The sequence below is a fragment of the Lathyrus oleraceus genome, chromosome 5 (assembly GCF_024323335.1).
Source record: "Lathyrus oleraceus cultivar Zhongwan6 chromosome 5, CAAS_Psat_ZW6_1.0, whole genome shotgun sequence".
Lineage (NCBI taxonomy): Eukaryota > Viridiplantae > Streptophyta > Magnoliopsida > Fabales > Fabaceae > Lathyrus > Lathyrus oleraceus.
The window spans coordinates 634129493-634139884 of record NC_066583.1 but is presented as its reverse complement, the minus strand read 5'-3'; the positions used below and the strand labels follow the sequence as shown (position 1 = coordinate 634139884).

At 39.6% G+C, this 10392-nt stretch overlaps 1 non-coding gene across 1 annotated transcript; it reads left to right on the top strand.

Annotated features, from left to right (window-relative positions):
- The first annotated feature begins 1624 nt into the window (after positions 1–1624).
- Positions 1625–1732, top strand: LOC127089096 (small nucleolar RNA R71). The gene has a single exon (XR_007790873.1). It is a non-coding gene; the product is annotated as a small nucleolar RNA R71 (small nucleolar RNA).
- Positions 1733–10392: the final 8660 nt, after the last annotated feature.

Below are 10392 nucleotides of genomic sequence, written 5' to 3'. Positions count from 1 at the left end.
TTTACCGTACTCAGCTGTCTATAAATATTCCTTCGGGTACCAAAATAGTGTATGATTGACACCTGAATCATCTTTACTTTCGTAAATGACATTGCCTTAAAAACTCAGAATTCTAAAATAACTTTTAACTTTGTTCCTCGTAATAAAATGGTAGAGATCTCACTTGAGATATATCATGAGATAATCCTTATATGTCTAAGTCCCTAGGAAACTACTCAACATATTTAACGGTAAAATGATTAAAGCATTTGCATACAAGATGATAGAAAATAATAATAATAATGATGATAATCAAATAAGAATCTGAGTTGAAAGAAAGGAATGCTAGAATAAAAAGCTCCAATGCAGTGCTTGAGTACAATACTTGATGGAAGAAATATATATATATATATATATATATATATATATATATATATATATATATATATATATATATATATATATATATATATATATATATATATATATATAGTCTAATCCATCATTACAAGAGTTAATTTTCATGTCTTCTTAGTGCTATGGAAGTTTCAATACAAACAAAACATATGGGATCCAAAGAGACAAACGAAACGAAACAAAATAAGAAAGAAAAACGTAACTGCCAAGGCTGCTACGTTTCGTAGCATGCACTAAGGCCACTCAGTTGGCCTCTGACTCTTTATATTAGGGGGTTGTGGGAGTTACTACGACTAGTATCCCATGCTACGATCGTCCGTAGTAGGCCTCTAGATTTTGTATGGTGGAAAAAAATGTATTTTTCATTCTTTTACACTTTTTTCTCCTCTCGGCTTCTCTCTTGTTCGAGACATTCTTTCTAGCCTAAAACAGAGAAAACAAACTACCACACATAAAAAGTGATAAAACAAGGATTTAAACAAATAAATGGAATGAAATAAAATTAAGAAAACGTTGCAAAAACCACTTATCCAACTCCCTAAAACTTAAACCATTGTTTATCCTCAAGCAACTTCACTTGCATCGAAAAAAAAATCGGGTTCATAAACTCCTTATTTTTTTTGTTTGAGACATGAAATTATTTTACATCATGAGTTCCATATTAGATGTTTTAGGTGCATAAGGATGAGCAAGGGGTTCCTTTATTATTTTGAAAGCCAAGAGGAGTAGAAGGAGGTGGGCTTGGTGCAAAAAAAACATTGTTGTTTTTATAGGAGAAATTTTGATGATTTCTCCTTCCAGGATTATACATATCATATTAGGGGTTACCCTACGCATAATTTTCCTGGTCATAGAAAGGAATAGACAACCATTGAAATTCAGATGTGACATGTCCTTGGACTCCACAAATTTCACAAAGGGGAGTCACTACAGATACGATAGCTGCGAGAGTTATGGTTAAATTATCGATCTTCGATGTGAGGGTATCTATCTTAGCACTCATATAATTTAGGCATCTCACTTCATACATACCATCTTTTGTATGAGACTTTTCACAGGGGTGTACTCGCTACCCCACTGATAATGATTATGGACTATGTTTTCAATAAGTTAGCAGACCTCTGTGAAGGGCTTGTCCATCAAATCTCCTTCAGACGCAACATCAATTATCATCCTCGTGTTATAGAGAATACCATTATAGAAAACATAGATGATTAACCATTTCTCTAGGCCATGATGCGGGCAAAGTCTTGTCATGTCTTTGTACCTTTCCCATACTTCAAAGAGGGATTTTCCATCAAATTATCTAAAACAAGTGATTTGGTTTCTTTAAACTACCATCTTAGACAATGGGAGATATCATACTAAGAATACCTGCTTGAGGTTATTCCATGTTGTAATGGAATTATATGGGAGGTACTGCAACCTCGTTCTGGCTTTGTCTCTATGAGAAAATACGTAATCTAGTAGCTTCTGGATTGACGCCATTATTTTTCAATATGTCGACATACTAAATGAAAACATAAATCTCTCAAGGAATTTATCCTTCAATTCCTTCCAAGTCCTGATCGTTCCATCCGGAAGGCAAAGTAACCAATCTTTCGCGCTTCCAATAAGTGAGAACCCAAACAACCTCAATTTAACCCGGTCTTCAGTGATATCAGTAGGTTTGCACATTGAAGTTGTTTCATAGAAGCGTGCAACATGCTCCCATGGGCCTCTAATCGTGTTTCTGTCGAACAACTTTTTTCTTAAACCTGAAAGCACTAAATTTTTAATATCAAAATTAGCAGGGTCTTCCGGTACAAACCCCTTATAAACCTGTATTTCATCAGTCCGTTTAAAGTAATCCCCCATAGTGAGGGGTGGTAAGATTGCCATGGCTTCTTCTTCAGAGTCAGAAGAACTTGATAGTTTCTCTGCTTCTGGTATTCCTTCATCCAGATCTACTTCTCTAATGGATTTTCTGAGAGCACGTGCGGTTCTTTTAATTTCTGGATCCAATGGAATTAATTTTGATCCTGAATTGCGCACACACAAACAAAAAATACCTCAATAGCACTATGATAAACAAGAAAATAAAACAAAAATTAAAAATACTAAAAAAAACATTGTACAAACGTCGCCTTGTTGAAAAATCAACAATCTCCGACAATGACGCCAAAAACTTGATGACTTCTCGGCAAATGTACTGATACTTTCGAAGTAATAAAAATATCAAATCCACAAGGACTGCCTCCAAGCAAGACAAAATGTGTGCAATTTGGAAAAACTAGTAGGGGGGGGGGGCAGGTTTTAGTGCAAAAATAAAATCGACAAGTAAACAATATCACGAAAGCGGTCAGGTTATGTTGAAGAATCCCATATTCCCCTCTTGTTGATGTTTGATGCCCTGTATGAATGATCTAATCACTATAACCTCATGGCAAATTAACAAAACCTTTATAGATGATCCCTCACGAAATAAATCACTAACCACGACCAAGAGCTTTCTATTCCTAGTCCACTAACGTAAGCAGGGTTAGATGATATACATCACATTAATGCAATAAGCAGCTGCTCGGGGTATCATATCCCTACTCAACCAACGTAAGTATAACAATTGACCCTAGGTTCAACACATATACTAATGGTCAGTATTCCTTATGTTCCCAAAATCAGATTAAAAGAGTATCTCACATGAAAAGAATTAAGAACTAAATGCAATTGAATAAAATTATAGATCAATAGATTCATACAGTGGTCAAATCAACATAGAATCCAACAATTGAGAAACAGGTTCATCATAACACAACCTAACCTATAAGAATTTAGCTACTCATAGTGTAATTAAAAATACCACAATTGATAAACAGCGATAACATGAGAAATCCCTTGAAGATATGGCCCCCGATGACTTCAAATGCGCCAAATATTACCACTTGTGCTCTCTAATTCGTGCTTCAATCTCCCAAATTCGTAACCCTTACAAAAGTGCATAATTTCCCCTTTAAAGGCGTTAGAATGGAACAGAACGTGTCAGAAAAAGTCCCAAAGAAGTGACCATCGCGTGCGTGATATCATGCATCGTGCGCGGGATGCAGCTTTAATGACCCTATCGCGTGCGCGATGGTGGATGTGATTATTTTTGAAGCTTCACTCTTTTTTGCTCCTTTTCACTAAAATTTTCACTAAGTCCATAATTTACATCCTTAACTATTTTCCCCTCATTCTTTGGTCATTCCTCCTCATATTTGCTCGACTTTCACTTGATTTGCTCAGATTCTTCGACTAAATATATGCAATAACTGTTGGTGTAAGCCCTAAAGGCCAATACTTTTGGTACTTGTAATGAATTATTTATTAATAATAAAAGGCTTTTTCTTTATTATGTTTATTTAATAAAGTCCCTAGAATAGCTAGTCCGTTTAATGTATCAAGTGTGACTTAATCATGAGATCCCATTAAACATAAGGAAACCATTCTTAAAATATATGTAGTCGAGCTTTGTTGTGAAGTGGGATAACATTAAAGCATTAAGACTATTATGTATATAGACTGATGATCACATCTCATGGATCATAGATAAGGAGTTATTAAGTCTTAAACATGGGTATGAATATTAGGAGTAATATTTATACTGGATTGACCCGTTATGACAATACTATATAGAATGTTATGCAAAGTGTCATAAGTTATTCTCATGGTGATAGTGGTGTATACCACCCTTCGACCTGAAATCACTATGGACCCTAGATGTAGAGTGTCGCAACCTAAAAAATGGAATGCGAAAAAAAACAACCGGCGAAGAAAGATAGGAGAGTCGCCACCGTGCGTTATTTATCCCAAAGGAGGGAAAGGAAACGCTCGAAGTAAACCTGGAAAAAGGAAAGGACAAGACAGGGTCTCGCAACCAAATCTTGGGTTCGGGAGTCGATTATGCGAAGGGAAGGTATTAGCACCTCTACGCATCCGTAGTACTCTACGGGATCCACTTTTGTTGTTCTTGTCTAAAGGGTGTGGGTTTATCTAATGTACTATTTACTAAAAGAAAAAAGGGACAAAAGGAAATGACTCGCACGGATGTCGCATCCACTGCATACGTATCCCATCTGAATATGAGAATCAAAGTCTTCGTAGCTCGGCTGCCTAAGGGTTAGGGGGAGTGTGTTCGCTAAGACATCGCGTCTTATGCCTACGTATCTCATCTGGAATGAGAATCAGAGCAAGCCGTAGTAGTCGGCTAACTACGGGGTTATGGATTGGGTTTTGGACGAACGACGTTACTACACAAAATCTACCGGATGCTCGACCTTTGGAGACTTACTCGCCTGTAGTAGAACGAGTTAACGTGTTCTTAGGAGAAGAAAAATCAATGAGTTGGTAGGGTTAGGGATGCTCATGCAAAAAGGTAGTCCTTGACGAAGGAACCGCGCTACCTGTGGGGATACGAACACATACAAAACAAACATGTATAAAGTAAACGTGCCAACAAGGCAATCCGAATAAATCTCCCAAATGGTATCCCACAAGCAAAGTGGAATATCCAGCGAGCTATCCCTGCAAAAGTCATGTGAGCCTTCACAAAAACTCAACAAAAGGGTTAGTGAAACACGATAAGGCTTAGGAGAAAACATGATATGACAAACGTAAGTCAGATTAGAGCAAAACAGAAAAAAGAAAATGCTACTGTCGCGATCGCTACTGTCTCGCCTAGCGAAGGCTTGGCGAAGCGTCGCTGCGTGCTCGCCTAGCGAAGGTGCTAGCGAGCGCCTGCGGGTTTTGGATTTTTCATGGATAACAGTATGGTTTCAGAAACCTCAAACCCTGTGGCATACACTTCAGAAATTAAGCGATTAAGCATTCAAGGCATTATTTATACATTCATACATAATACATCACACATTTAGAACATTTAAATTGAAGGCGTAAAATAATGGGAATAGGGCAAACCTGATTGGAGAGCTTGATTGAAATTGAGTTGCACCCGTGAGGTTTACAAAACAATCTTTAGGGTTTATGTGAGGCAGAGGTGATTCTGTGCAGTTGAGTTCCATTCAGGGTTTGGAGGCTGCTCTGATCTTCTGATGAATTCCTGAATGATGGAATTCTGCCTCTGAATTCCTGAATGATGGAATTCTGCCTCCGAATTCCTGAATGATGGGAATTCTGCCTCCGAATTCCTGAATGATGGAATTCTGCCTCCGAATTCCTGAATGATGGAATTCTGCCTCCGAATTCCTGAATGATGGAAATTCTGCCTTCGAATTCCTGAATGATGGAATTCTGCCTTCGAATTCCTGAATGATGGAATTCTGCCTCCGAATTCCTGAATGATGGGAATTCTGCCTCCGAATTCCTGAATGATGGGAATTCTGCCTCTGAATTCCTGAATGATGGGAATTCTGCCTCTGAATTCCTGAATGAGGGAATTCTGTCTCCCCCCCTCTTTTCTCAAGTGAAGCCTTGGTATTTATAGACTGAATTTCGTGGCTTTGTGGGCTTGAACTGGACGCAACCTAGGCCCAAAATTCTGTTGTTATATTTTTAACGCGTGGTCTTCGCTTAGCGAAGGATTTGCTCGCCTAGCGAGCATGACAGCTCAGGAATAGACTTTTACTTCTTCCAGATTAGCGCTTTGACTGATGAATATACCTCATTTGGTCATGTTGGAAGTAACTCACGTCATTCTCTTGTGTTGACTGATCATCTAAATAGAACCCACAAAGTGTCCTGGATGATGTTCAAGCTTCTTGGAGCTAATCCCGATTGACATGATGAAATGCAATGTATCTAATGTTAAATGACCTAAAAATGAATGCGTGAATAAGGAGGGCAACTTTTGGGGTGTTACAGCTGCCCCTATTCAGTCATCAGCTAACCCGAGCAGGATAAAGCGAACAGCTTATCAGACAAACAGGGTGAGCTGTGATTGAATACCAAAGACAGACCAAAAATTTGCGCTCCGAGAACACCACAAAAATGCTGAAATACACCGCGTTGTTTATTTCTCTTCCGATCCTCTGGCTGAATCTGAATCAGTCTTCTGACTTAATCTGGAGTTTCGATCTTCTGGATGAATCTATACTCAATTTAGTCCTCTGGTTGGATGTTAATTTTGATCCTCGGGCTGGATACGGTTTCAATCTTCTGGCTAGATCTTCTTCGATCTTCTGGCTAGATCTTCTTCGATCTTCTGGCTAGATCTTCTTCGATCTTCTGGCTAGATCTCCTTTGTTTCGATTCTCTGGCTGAATCTATTTTCTTTGATTCTCTGGCTGAATCTACTTCGATCTTCTGGCTAGATCTGAATTGTTTCGATTCTCTGGTTGAATCTATTTCTGGTCTTCGGGATAGACCTGACTTCGATCTTCTGGCTAGATCTTCTTCGATCTTCTGGCTAGATCTGAATTGTTTCGATTCTCTGGCTGAATCTATTTCGATCTTCTGGCTAGATCTGAATTGTTTCGATTCTCTGGCTGAATCTATTTTCTTTGATTCTCTGGCTGAATCTATCTATTTTTCGGTCTTCGGGCTAGACCTAACTTTGATCTTCTGGCTAGATCTGGATTGTTTTGATGATAAATTCCCATCATCAGGATCTCGCATCTGGGGCATGCGCTGGTTGACCCTCTTTCGAAATCTACAGTCTTCATGTTAGATATGCAACTTCGAGAATATCCCACTTTTGGGCTTCGTACATATTCTTCAGGCTAGAACATGTTATAACGACTCTTCGATTAGACTTTGTTTTTTAAATGCGATCCGTGAGCTGGATCCTCTTGTACGTTGATTTTCTGTTGAGCTGTCAATCTATTCCTCCAGTTGACTTGGAGGGGAAATAACGCTCGTAGTCGATTCTCTGGCTAAATCTTCGAAATGACCCTCAGGCTGGATCTCTGGAAAACGATTGTCAGGCTGAATCTTCGAAATGACCCTCAGGCTGGATCACTGGAAAACGATTCTCAGGCTGAATCTTCAAAAATGACCCTCAGGCTGGATCACTGGAAAACGATTCTCAGGCTGAATCTTCAAAAATGACCCTCAGGCTGGATCACTCACACTTGATCCTCTGGCTGGATCTCATGACTCTGGTTGTAAAGTAATTTTTCAGTCTGCTTTGAAGAACCTGTTTATCAGCTTATATGTATGTTTGATATGCATGCAAATGCAAATGCAAATGTTATGCATGGTGCAAAAGAAAAAAAGAAATCTGCTTGGGGAAGCAACTCTGGCAGGGAGCGGATCGCTGTATCAATCCTTGAATGCTCTGTGGGGAACGATCCGTCTGCCAGGACCGGGGAGCCACTGAAAGTAAATCGGCCTTTTTTGAAAAGTTGACCTTACTGGGGAAGTATCAACTATGGAAACTTTTCTTGGCGAGGCTCTGCGAGGAGAGTCTGTGAGGAAAGCACTTCCTGGGGAAATGTCGTAGGAATCGACCTTAACTGGGGATATGAACTTGCTAATCATCCTCAGGCTGGGGATTAAAACAAATCTGTTAAAAAAAATAATCTGCTGGGGACGAGATGAACACTGGGAACACCACCCTCTTGTCTGTTGGGTATGCGACTACTCCGCTGTTGCTGGGAAGATACAGTCTGTCACTGTCGACTCCGCTGGGGATATACAGTCTGGATACTGTCAACTCTACTGGGGAACCTGCTCTGCAGAGGAGAGGCTTTGTCAACCGCTTGGGGGTGAGGATTCATGACTTGGCATCCAGTTCCTGTGACCTGTAACCAAAAAATACACGTATGCCCCGGGGAATTACTCGGTTTGAATTCACCGTCCGGGATTAAGCACATTCAAAGCAATTTTGACTGTTTTCCTGCGCAAGTCATTTGCAAAAGCCACCATTACATTCAGATGCAATATGTTTCCTCAAGAATTCAGACATCTTTTGCAAACAAACTGATAAATGAAAAGTAAAGAGGCTTTTTAACTGAATTATTCGACTTTTGTTGGTTGAAAAATTTGTGCCAAGAATAGGCGAGTACATCAGGAAGCTGATCCCTGGAAAGAGGCGATCACTGTAAATTGAACAAGAGAAACTATCCTAATGGCAATGTGGAAACAGGGTCCCACTGAGTTTCGACTCTGCTATGGCTTGTATGTCCTCAAGACGCTCTGCTCATCTTGCTTTCTGAAGTGGATGATTAGTCGATCTTTTACCTTCGAAGATTGCCGGATTGAATGAAACGGTGATATAACACGGATGAACTCAGATCGCAGTTATTCGCTTATTCCCTAACTTTTGCGTGGACCGCCCTTTTGGGTTTTCAATCCACCGGGATACCCTTTTTTTCCTGAGCCGCCCTTTCGGGTTTTCGACTCACCGGGTGTACATTTTTTTTGATTTTTATATCCCTAATTTTTGCCCGAACCTCTTCATTCTTTTTTTGGTTCGTCGGGATGCCCATTTTTTGCCTGGACTATTCTTTTTACTGTCCAGCGGGTCTATTTTATGCGAAGTATTTTTTAACTGCGTCTGAGTTGACAGGGGACGGGAAGTCTTCGCCATCCATGGTTGTTAGCATCAGAGCTCCGCCAGAGAAAACTCTTTTAACCACGTATGGACCCTCGTTGTTCGGTGTCCATTTGCCCCTGTGATCTGTGTTGGGAGGAAGAATTCTTTTGAGTACCAATTCATCGACTCGATACTCCAGAGGACGCACTTTCTGATCAAACGCTCTCTTCGTCCGTCTCTGATATAGCTGGCCATGGCATATAGTTGCTAGTCTCTTTTCCTCAACTAGGCTTAGCTGATTGTATCGAGAACGGACCCATTCTGCTTCGTCCGGCTTCATTGTTGGTGCAGACTAAAGTTATTCTGGCACAAAATGGCATATGAACCCCCTCTGGTGTGATCAACACTGCACCAACTCCGCGACCATTGACGTTGACCGCCCCATCAAACATCATAATCCATTTGGATTCAGGGTCAGGCCCCTCCTCCGGGAGTGGTTCCTCGCAATCTTTCGATTTGAGAAACATGATGTCCTCATCAGGAAAGTCGAACCTCATAGGTTGGTAATCATCAATCGGTTGCCCGGCAAGATAGTCTGACAAGACATTTCCTTTGATGGCTTTTTGTGAAGTGTATTGGGCGAAGTGCGTCTTCAAAATAAATGAAGATCGCAGGGTCAGACCACAGGACGGGAGACCGGAATAAAACGTCTGCTTATGCAAATGATGCATGAAGTGTTTATGTATATACTTGTTTTTTATTTCAAAGAAACTCGAGGGTTTTATTTGCAAACTTCGAAATATTAACATTTTGATCGTATATGAGAATATCTCCTCAGATATACCAGGTGAAAAAATTTTCCCGGTTTTTCCATGTTTGAAATTTTTTGCAAATAAACTCCTTTGAGTTCCTTGAAAATTTTCCTTTTTCTCTGATGATATGGATGCAGATGAATGCATGAATGCAACAATCACACTCAAGGATCAAGCAAAGCACACCAAACAAAGGTCATGGGAAAGCTCATTGTATCCCTAATATCAATCATCCATTTTGGTGGATTTAGGTTTTCACCTTATCGACACCCAAGTTCCATTGATATTAACGGTACATGAACCGGCTCTAACATCCTTAATATCAATCACCCATTTTGGTAGATTTAGGTTTTACACCTTATCAATACCCAAGTTCCATTGATATTAACAATGCTTGAACGACTCAACCACGAATCGCGGGTTTGCTGATAGTCACGAGCATGGAGCTTTGGTTAAGAACCACCCAAAGGGAGTGTACTAGGGTTTAAACCTGCCAGACATGTTCTACCAGAGGTTCCCATAATCATCGTCCCATCTCTCGGATATTATCGGAGGAACGAATACTCGTATTCCAAAAATATTCTCAAGAGAGACTCTTATGAGTGTAGTGTCGCGTAACAATTGTAACACCCCGATAATAATAAAATAATTATTTAAATTGAGTTAATAATGTAATTATTAATTTAATTGAATAATTAGAAATTTTATTATTATTATCCTGGAATAATTATTATT